The following is an 11,109-nucleotide window of genomic DNA, read 5'->3' as shown; positions in this document are numbered from 1 at the left end:
CAGGATGTTCCCGACGAAAACACCACCATCAAGGGCTTCCATACTGTGCGCGTGGACAGAGACAGCGTTCAGAGCGGTAAGCGCAAAGGAGGGGGTCTTTGCAGGCGACTGAAAGACCGCGTCTCTAAATGCAGGTGTCACATGAAAGGTCCCGCTGATCACCTTGATCTGACCCGACACACACAGACACGTGAGAGAGAGAGAGAGAGATAAGTTTCATTTCTGATGAAAGTGTGTGTCGTGGAGGCGTGGTCTTCCCCTGTGTAGGAGAGGTGTATAGGCTGGTAAGATCTTTTTTGTTTTTTAATTTTTAATAACGTTATATGGATTACATTATAGCGTAACGAGTTGATATGATGCGGAGCTCCCTGTGTTGTTTTCCAATTGCTGGTGGAAGTGAAGGGGGTTAACCCCGCAGTAAGCAACATCACCTTCGGCCCTGGATGGAACACACCTCTGGCTACGACCGGTGAGCTGAAGCAGGAACGATTAACAAGAGGAAAGTGACTGAAGGAAAGTGTGAAAGACATTCACAGATTCAGACTTTTCGGATCAATAGCAGACTCGCAAGGGGATTCGTATCAAGTTACATTGTGAAACCTTTCAGGTAATGCAATAACTTTATTACAGTTTCCCTTTTTCCAAATGAACAACTGAGACGATCCCTCATGTGATTAGTTTATCATTAATACCACGGTCATTTTATACTCCACTTCAACTCTTCTTTACCCATCTTTCACACTTTACTGCAGTAATTTCCTCCTGTCCTCAACCAGAAATATGTCACGCTATAATGTGATCCGTATAATGTTATTAAAAATGTATAAAACACCCCACACTTGAGAACAAACACAGTTAAGATCTGTTGTTATATAGATAGTATGCTTGAATGTTGTTATATAGTATTGTTTGCAGATGCTATGAATGTGTTGTTAATTTTATGACACTCAGCCCACAGTGTGGACGATCATCTGCCTGGATCATCTGGTATCAGCTCTTACTAGTTAAAATGTAAACAATAACAGTGTAAAGAAGTTATTGATTATCAATGATAGCAGCAACAATTAATATAATAAGCATTGTTGTTAATAATAATAATAATAATAGTTGTTCTCCTTCAGTTCTTGAGTCAGAGGTATCTGCAATGAGAGAGAGAAAGAGAGAGAGGGACTATGGGAGAAAAGAGACACGTCAATAACATAGTTTTTGACATTTATTAAAAAAAATAAATGAGTGTGGGGTGGGGGGGGCAGAGAGACAGAGAGAAGTGGAGAAGTGCTCTGTGGATGATGGGAGTTTCCCCTGCAGTCTAGACCTATAGCAGCTTAAGGGATGGTTCAGGACTCACCTGATCCAGCAAGGCTTTATCAAAAAGGAATGTTTTAAGTTTAACCGTAAATGCACAGAAGTTGTCTGCCTGGTAGCTGAATGCTCTACCTCCTGTTCTACTCTTACAGACTCTTGGAACCACGAGAGAGCCTGTGTTTTGGGAATGAAAACACCTACTGTAGATGCTTGAGAGAGAGTCTGAGCCAGGGACAGTAAATATGGTTGAGGTTCCATCAATAAGGTGAGTAATAAAAAATGTGATACCTTACAATATACTGTGATGTTAACTTTGTTCTGAGAATGTTTTTGAAATCTGTGGGGATTTATGTAGATAACATTTATTTGACAACTTGTACCATTTCTATTTGGGGGGGCAACTTCACGGCTATGCTCAGTATCAAATTCTAAATCCACATTAAAAAATTGAGGAGAAAAAAATATGAAAAGATGAGGAGGGAGGTTGATTTTCATGTGATTTTTATTGTGTTGTAGACTGGTTTGTTTTAAATGTCCCCCAGGCAAAATGGAACGTGCGTAACTTGTAATGACTACAGTATCAGTATAGTGCCTGGAAAAGATAATTTTGGATACATGCCTCGAGCTGCAACTGGCAACTGACACAGAAAGTAATGCATGTAAGACACATTGTCATCATCCACAGGGTCTCCTCCTGTGTCCTTTCACCTCCCCTCTATAATGTGTATACTGATGACTGCCGCAGCTGGCATGACAACAGATTACTTTTCAAATTTGCTGATGACTCTGTGACAGTCAGTTTCCTCCATGCAGATGAGAACAACCATGGTCCCATTGTGGATTGTGTGTGTGTGGGGGGGGGGGGTGTTTTAAGTTTAACCGTAAATGCACAGAAGTTGTCTGCCTGGTAGCTGAATGCTCTACCTCCTGTTCTACTCTTACAGACTCTTGGAACCACAAGAGAGCCTGTGTTTTGGGAATGAAAACACCTACTGTAGATGCTTGAGAGAGAGTCTGAGCCAGGGACAGTAAATATGGTTGAGGTTCCATCAATAAGGTGAGTAATAAAAAATGTGATACCTTACAATATACTGTGATGTTAACTTTGTTCTGAGAAGGTTTTTGAAATCTGTGGGGATTTATGTAGATAACATTTATTTGACAACTTGTACCATTTCTATTTGGGGGGGCAACTTCACGGCTATGCTCAGTATCAAATTCTAAATCCACATTAAAAAATTGAGGAGAAAAAAATATGAAAAGATGAGGAGGGAGGTTGATTTTCATGTGATTTTTATTGTGTTGTAGACTGGTTTGTTTTAAATGTCCCCCAGGCAAAATGGAACGTGCGTAACTTGTAATGACTACAGTATCAGTATAGTGCCTGGAAAAGATAATTTTGGATACATGCCTCGAGCTGCAACTGGCAACTGACACAGAAAGTAATGCATGTAAGACACATTGTCATCATCCACAGGGTCTCCTCCTGTGTCCTTTCACCTCCCCTCTATAATGTGTATACTGATGACTGCCGCAGCTGGCATGACAACAGATTACTTTTCAAATTTGCTGATGACTCTGTGACAGTCAGTTTCCTCCATGCAGATGAGAACAACCATGGTCCCATTGTGGATTGTGTGTGTGTGTGGGGGGGGGGGTGTTTTAAGTTTAACCGTAAATGCACAGAAGTTGTCTGCCTGGTAGCTGAATGCTCTACCTCCTGTTCTACTCTTACAGACTCTTGGAACCACAAGAGAGCCTGTGTTTTGGGAATGAAAACACCTACTGTAGATGCTTGAGAGAGAGTCTGAGCCAGGGACAGTAAATATGGTTGAGGTTCCATCAATAAGGTGAGTAATAAAAAATGTGATACCTTACAATATACTGTGATGTTAACTTTGTTCTGAGAAGGTTTTTGAAATCTGTGGGGATTTATGTAGATAACATTTATTTGACAACTTGTACCATTTCTATTTGGGGGGGCAACTTCACGGCTATGCTCAGTATCAAATTCTAAATCCACATTAAAAAATTGAGGAGAAAAAAATATGAAAAGATGAGGAGGGAGGTTGATTTTCATGTGATTTTTATTGTGTTGTAGACTGGTTTGTTTTAAATGTCCCCCAGGCAAAATGGAACGTGCGTAACTTGTAGTGACTACAGTATCAGTATAGTGCCTGGAAAAGATAATTTTGGATAAAAGCCTCGAGCTGCAACTGGCAACTGACACAGAAAGTAATGCATGTAAGACACATTGTCATCATCCACAGGGTCTCCTCCTGTGTCCTTTCACCTCCCCTCTATAATGTGTATACTGATGACTGCCGCAGCTGGCATGACAACAGATTACTTTTCAAATTTGCTGATGACTCTGTGACAGTCAGTTTCCTCCATGCAGATGACAACAACCATGGTCCCATTGTGGATTGGGGGGGGGGGGGTAAATATGGTTGAGGTTCCAACAATAAGGTGAGTAATAAAAAATGTGATACTGTGGTGGCAATTTCTGTGAAACAAGCACAAAGTCAAACACTTCTTTCTGAAAGTTTAATTCAGCATCTGCAGATGGACTCATCAGTACACATCACCTGAATGACATGCACAAATGAGCAAAGAACATAGGAGAATCTGTGTTCTTATAACTCTCAGCCCCCTCCCACTAAGCATTCAAAGGTATTTATTACCCTCCTGTAGTTTCACTCAGTGGAGGAGACATCCTGGCCATTTGTTTACATGTTCTGTGGATGACCCCCCCTGTGAGATCCCAGTTGTTTGATCCCAATCAGAGATACCATGAGAAGCCATAAAGATTTGGTTTCTCGAGGCCATACAACTCAAGTCTCTTAAGCCACCATCGTAAACCTTAAGGTTGCCCTTTCAGATAAACAATTTGGTGAACCATTTGGTCAGTCATCCACATACATGTCTGCTAATGCAATTAAACATTCACAAATGTAAAAATTTCCATTACATTTCCCCCCTTTGAGCATTTCATGCTCACTAAACAACTATCATTTTTAGACAAACGCATCATCTTGAAATTGAGAATTTCATTCTAGATGAGGGCCCGGAAATTTAACATATCCAATTGCATTCTTGATTAAAGTACACAAATAGTACACAATCAATACACCAGACCAACAACACTTAAATACAAACAAAAATCTGAATCGATGTCAAATATTCCAATGACACATTTTTCACATTTAAAATATACTATGACCACCAATTCCATGCTTCAGGAATCTGTGTGTCCTTGTTCTTTTCCTCAAACAATAGGCAATTTAAATGAAAAACAATATGCATCAAATTGTCAGATGTATGTATGTATGTATGTGCAGCAATCAAATCAGATTATGTGACCAACACCTCCTTGGCTGGTGAGCATAATGTCCAAAGCCATCCTATTTCGCAGAGCCACATTTCTGAGGCCCTGAATATTGGGAGAAACAAAAATGAAAACCCAACCCCCACTAAGTACAATCCCATCTATTCTGTGTGTTGTTCGCACATTCCCCCACCATGGGAAGAGTCCCTCAAATCCTTTGAAGACACTTTCAATGTGGAACACTCATATCTTCATAATAGTGAGTGCAATCTGTATGGAAGTAAGTGAGGTTAGGTCTCTCATTGATGATCTTTCCTCGCAGTTGTCTTCATGGCTGCATACCATGAATTGACTTCAGGCTTTGTCAGTTCAAACAAGAGTTTCCATTTTTTTTTTTTGCCTATGATGCTCAGTTTAGTTTGGTGTTGTTCTTCCTGCCAAGGTTTCACCTGCCATAGCAATGTTGGCAGGACGATGATGACTGTGAGCAAGGATAGGGAACACATCTTTTCCCTTGAACTGCATCCCAGTCGTCCCATCAGGTGTCACTTTTTGTCTGTCGGCGTCATCGTTTATCAGCAGCGTCACCCTAGCCAACCCCCTAATCAATGTGCCGCCTCTTCGTGAGATTGGAGACGTGTGGTCCTAGAGATTTCCACCCCCTCCTTGCTCGCGGACACAAAGCAGTTGAAGGCTGAGGTGCACTCACTGACATCAATGCACGCTGTGTTCTGAAGAATCCACTCCTTGCTCAGGAACCTGCAATGGCTTGCATACATCCAAGTTGATCTTTCAGCAGCCTTCACTGCCATCTATTTTGCCAGGATTTTGGTAGGGCTTCCTTCACCTATCTGTGGATCTCAAAAAGCATAGGGGACAGGTTGCACAATAAAACATTTCCCTGAGCAGTGCCTTCGCAACTGCTGAAGAGTCCTGTTTAAATGTGGAGAAACACACATGTCAATAAAATCAAGACAGTATTGCTTTCCCTCACTTTGTTCTTCCATAAAATCCCTCAAACAGTTCACTTTATATAATCTGGATTCCTCTTTGTATATTATTATAGTACCAATTATATAACTCTAATGAAAATTTAAAAATAATTTGTGAGTTTGACAATTCTTTTGTAAACCAATATATCTGTATCTCTTCCTACATTTGGCATCCCCCCTTTGACACTTGGTTCTGACCATGTGTCAACTATGAGGAAACAGATATCTTTCTAAACAGGATTTCCTATTTGTTCCAGACCAAAATGTATAGCCACCAAACAATCCACTTTCCTTCAAACAGTTTTTTTGTTTGTTTTTAACTGAGCTGCCCTTATCTGCAGCTCCTTTAAATCTGTATTTAAATGTTAATGACCCATCAAATACATTAGGTGTTAATGACCTATCAGATTCAGAAACGCCTCGGACAAGCAGACTGTGCTTTGCTGCAGCTTTTGCAGCAGCTTCTGCTCTCACATTCCCCTGTGAAACTGAAAAGTCTTTAAAAAATGCTTCACATTTGCAGAACGCAATTAGTTTGAATAACAACACAGCATCAATCAGAACAGCAACCAATGTATGGTAGGTAATGGGTTTGAGAATTTCCCTTTAGCCAAAAATCTGCCAAATCATATACCACTCCCAATGCATACCTGCTACCAGTGTATATGTTGACACCTGTCACTTACATATTTGCATTTCTCAATCAATGCAACCAATTCTGCAGCTTCTGCAGAATAATGTAATGAGTGATTCAGCCAAATTTGTCATACAAAGTTGTAACGTCAAAACCCACTTGGCTTCTACCAGTTGCTGGATCTTTTAATGCTGAGTCGTCCACAAACAGCTTCATATCTGCATTTATCAGCTGTACTGTATCTGAGTCACTTAGCTTTTGAAAAGTGTTCAGTCTGACAATAATAAATTCCACAGTCCTAATTGCATTTATCACTGCAGAAATCTTTTGTGATTTACCTCTAAACCTCTGATTAAATTATTTTTATTATTGGGATCAGATGTTTTTTCCCTTCCCATAACCCCTTTTGGTCCAAAGTTCCAAAACTTTCAATACCAATTGTTTTTGTTCTCCTTTGCTTAATAGAACATGGAGATCAGAATTTGATACCTTAAACAATTTGTCCAGTGAGTCAATCTAAGCTACTGAGACAACACAGTGATTACTGTTCTAGTATAACCAACCTAACCTATCGTTAATCTTTAATCTAACTTTCTCTATCACATTCTTTAACTACTTACTCTAACCTTCTCTACCATCCTTTGTGTTAGGATAACATCTGTAATTACATCTGGGTGAGTACCTCAGCATCTCACAAGAAAGTGTTACTTACAGAGGTGAGGGAAGCGTTCAGAATCTTCCATTGATATGCATATATCAAATCCTCTAGTTACATCTACGCCTTGTGATGTTAAAATTAGCATATTACTCAATGAACACATGAAATCTCTACCAATAATATCTATCAGCCAGCGTGGTGACAACAAAAATTAATGTTTAAAATTTCCTTAACCTCATTTTTTTTTTTAAAACAATGGTACAGTGTATCTCTCTAGCACTGTCGTACCTGTTGCTTCAATTGTTTTAAAACATCTCTAACATTCATTTTTGGAGACTGATTCTGTTTTCACCTGAATCTACCAAAAATGTGATGTCTTTACCATTTACTTTGATTGTGTGTTTTTGCATATATGCATCAGTTCTAACAGTAATTCATATGGTGTGCGTGTTACAGTGCTCTTACGAATTTGGTGAGTAGGTTGAAACTTTCTCTCTGTCTCCGCGTCTGCACCAGATGAATCCTTCACTGTCCCCAGCTCCACCGCTACTCAATCGCACTATGTGTATTGGTTCTCAGGGCAATCCCTGATCCAATGTCCAATTTTGCCACATTTGAAACAAGCGTCAGTTCTTCCACGTCCCCTTCCTCTCCCTCCATGACCTTTCTTGTGCCCGCAGACTTGGTTTTGATATGCTGCCAGCTGTGCCATTTGCAGTCCCTCTGTCAACTGCGTTGCCTTTTTCTTTTTCTTGCTGTTCAAGAGTTTTTCTGCATAATCAGCATTACCCCATGCTGGATTCACCATTCTCCGCTCCTGTGCAGAGACGGATCTTGCCACTTTCGAATACTGAGTCCCCATCTCAGTCATCAGCAGTCTTTGCTGTTCAGTGCTGGTTCCAGTTGCACTGCATACCGCTCCCCCACTTAACACTTGTGGGAGAGATGAAGTGGTAGGTTCTTTCATATTGGTGAATGTCCATGGTCTGTAGATCAGCTGAGTGTTTCCATCTCCTGCAGCCACCTCCACCATCGGTGCTTGCGGGGTTGCATTCAAATCATAAATTGCCTCCTTCCCGGTGCGCCGTGGAGTATGTGCTGCCACATATGGAGTGGTGCATGATGGAGGCCTGTCCACCTCCTCTGCTGCAACAAGCTCGAGGTCTGGATGGAGGTTAGGGACGGCTGGAGCTGCCGCCTGCGCCCTCTGCACCGGTAGCAGCTGAGTGTCCTGCTGGTCATCACACTGCACCGCTGCTGGCTGTGGTTGTCCTCTCGGTGGAGCTCCAGCTGCTAAAGCTGCTAAACCATCCCTTAGCAGCTTAAGGGATGGTTCAGGACTCACCTGATCCAGCAAGGCTTTATCAAAAAGGAATGTTTTAAGTTTAACCATAAATGCACAGAAGTTGTCTGCCTGGTAGCTGAATGCTCTACCTCCTGTTCTACTCTTACAGACTCTTGGAACCACAAGAGAGCCTGTGTTTAAGGAATGAAAACACTTACTGTAGATGCTTGAGAGAGAGTCTGAGCCAGGGACAGTAAATATGGTTGAGGTTCCAACAATAAGGTGAGTAATAAAAAATGTGATACCTTACAATATACTGTGATGTTAACTTTGTTCTGAGAAGGTTTTTGAAATCTGTGGGGATTTATGTAGATAACATTTATTTGACAACGTGTACCATTTCTATTTGGGGGGGCAATTTCACGGCTATGCTCAGTATCAAATTCTAAATCCACATCAAAAAATTGAGGAGTAAAAAAATATGAAAAGATGAGGAGGGAGGTTGATTTTCATGTGATTTTTATTGTGTTGTAGACTGGTTTGTTTTAAATGTCCCCCAGGCAAAATGGAACATGCGTAACTTGTAGTGACTACAGTATCAGTATAGTGCCTGGAAAAGATAATTTTGGATACATGCCTCGAGCTGCAACTGACACAGAAAGTAATGCATGTAAGACACATTGTCATCATCCACAGGGTCTCCTCCTGTGTCCTTTCACCTCCCCTCTATAATGTGTATACTGATGACTGCCGCAGCTGGCATGACAACAGATTACTTTTCAAATTTGCTGATGACTCTGTGACAGTCAGTCTCCTCCATGCAGATGAGAACAACCATGGTCCCATTGTGGATTGTGAATCTGTATTGGTGTGACTGTGCATTTTTACTACTAAATGTGACAAAAACCAAGGACATAAGTTTTAGGCATCAGTCCTCAAACTCTTAGAATACTATCATCAAGGGACATGTGGTAGACTTTGTAGAGAACTACAAGTACCTTGGGATGATTATTAACTATGATCTCTCTGATGTTCCTGATGATGGCTGTTTGTATTACAGATAGCAAGGGGCTGATCCCTTATTCAGTAGAACATGTACTTGCACAATGTAACTTGTACAATGCTCAATGATATAGATATCCATTTCAGATTTCTGCAACATACTTTGTAATTGTATCCATAATTAATTATGAAAATAAATCCAGTTTATGATTTGTGATATATGACAATTTGATTCTGACTGATCATAATTCAAGGTCAGCTTTAATTTGCCTCAATTCAAGATACTTTGTATTAAGTTTAAAGTGAGAATGTCATAGTAGAAATCCTGAACTTGAATTGTGACTAATGAAGCATTGTGTTAGTTCATGCAGGACACAGAGTCATGTGCTCAGCTACCGATAGGTTCATGGGTGCTCATCAGTCACTCACCAATCACAGCCCATTCTCTCACCAAAGCGGTCCCTTTAAATACGACCTCATCCTCACTGATCCCTGCTCAGCTATAACACTTTTAGCACTGTAATGGAAATGTTACATTTGTGTATGTATAATTGCATGAGCAAAGATATATGTGGAGGACTGACCAAATGGTTGACCAAATTGTTCATCTAAAAGTGCAACTTTAAGGTTTACGATGGTGGCTTACTGACTGACTCCCAGCAGACCTCAGTTTACACACTGTCTCCTTCCATTAGACAGACAATCCCCATTCCCGCAGCTTGTCAATATTATTCAAAGGTTTATTGTAAAGTTGTTTAATGTTGTAAATAGATATTTAAGGACCCGTGACTTGCCAATTCATTTACATGAAATACTAAGATGACCACATCCTCTCTTAGAGGATGCAGGCTTATGCTCCTGGTAAATATGCCAGAAGTAACAAGTTTGCAAAACAGGAAGTGCTGGATGACGCCCAGCCTTACAGGCCTTTGTCTTTGACATTTCCTCAATAGAATAACAGAAGAAATTTGAATATCCTTTTATCTTTCAACAACATAAAAAGAGAGGATGGCACAGTGTTAAATAAACATCTGCCCCCAGCTGGTAAATTTAAAGAGAACAATTAATCCTGATGACTTTGTGAGAATTATGGTGTTAGGTATCGATCTTCACATTTTATCGGAGGTGATCATTTTTGTCAGTGAATAATTACTTAAGAAAGAGTAATTGTTTTCTTATTGTCTTGAACTCTCCCTCAGCTCTCTCTCTTTCCAATTCATGTCCATCACTGTGGTGTAAAGGCAATTTCATTATTAACTGAACATAATAACAAATCCATGTTGCTGTTTAAACTCTGCAATAAATCTGCAGAAAGAGCATGGCCAGTGTAGTTCACCTAGTTCATTGCCATTGCAGGACTTTTTAAAATCCAGCACATAGGTTTTTGAGCATGAACTGTACATTCATGCTGTACTCTAAAGTCTTGCCACAGCATCATAACCGGGTTCAAGTTGAGAGCTAACATTTGGTGTTTGTCCTGATGCCTATGTAAATACGTGCTCAGGACATTATGTGTTGCTCTACAAATTGTTTGGAGTGTCCAGTCAGTTGTATTGGCAGTTTGCTACTGCATGGCGTGAGTTTTATTTGCTTTGCAGCTTGTTTTTTCGAATTTAACTGTTGCTTGTGGGTATCGTTGTGTTATTGCGAAGTTGTGCTCTCCCTGTTGTTAAAAAAAATCCACTGTGTGTGTGTATGTGTGTGCAGAGGTGATAAAAGCACACACATACTTTACTCAAGTAGAGGTACAGGTACTTGTATTAAAAATAACTTGAGCTGAAGTTTAACCACTGTTTCGGCTTCTTTAACCAAGTAAAAGTATAAAAGTACAGGTTCTGAAATGTACTTTGACTTCTTTAACTGAACTACTCTTACTTCAAATAAAGTAAAAAACAATTCACTTAA

The sequence above is a fragment of the Paralichthys olivaceus genome, chromosome 1 (assembly GCF_024713975.1).
Source record: "Paralichthys olivaceus isolate ysfri-2021 chromosome 1, ASM2471397v2, whole genome shotgun sequence".
Classification (NCBI taxonomy): Eukaryota; Metazoa; Chordata; class Actinopteri; order Pleuronectiformes; family Paralichthyidae; genus Paralichthys; species Paralichthys olivaceus.
The sequence above is the reverse complement of the archived record's forward strand: the minus strand, read 5'-3'. Positions refer to the sequence as shown.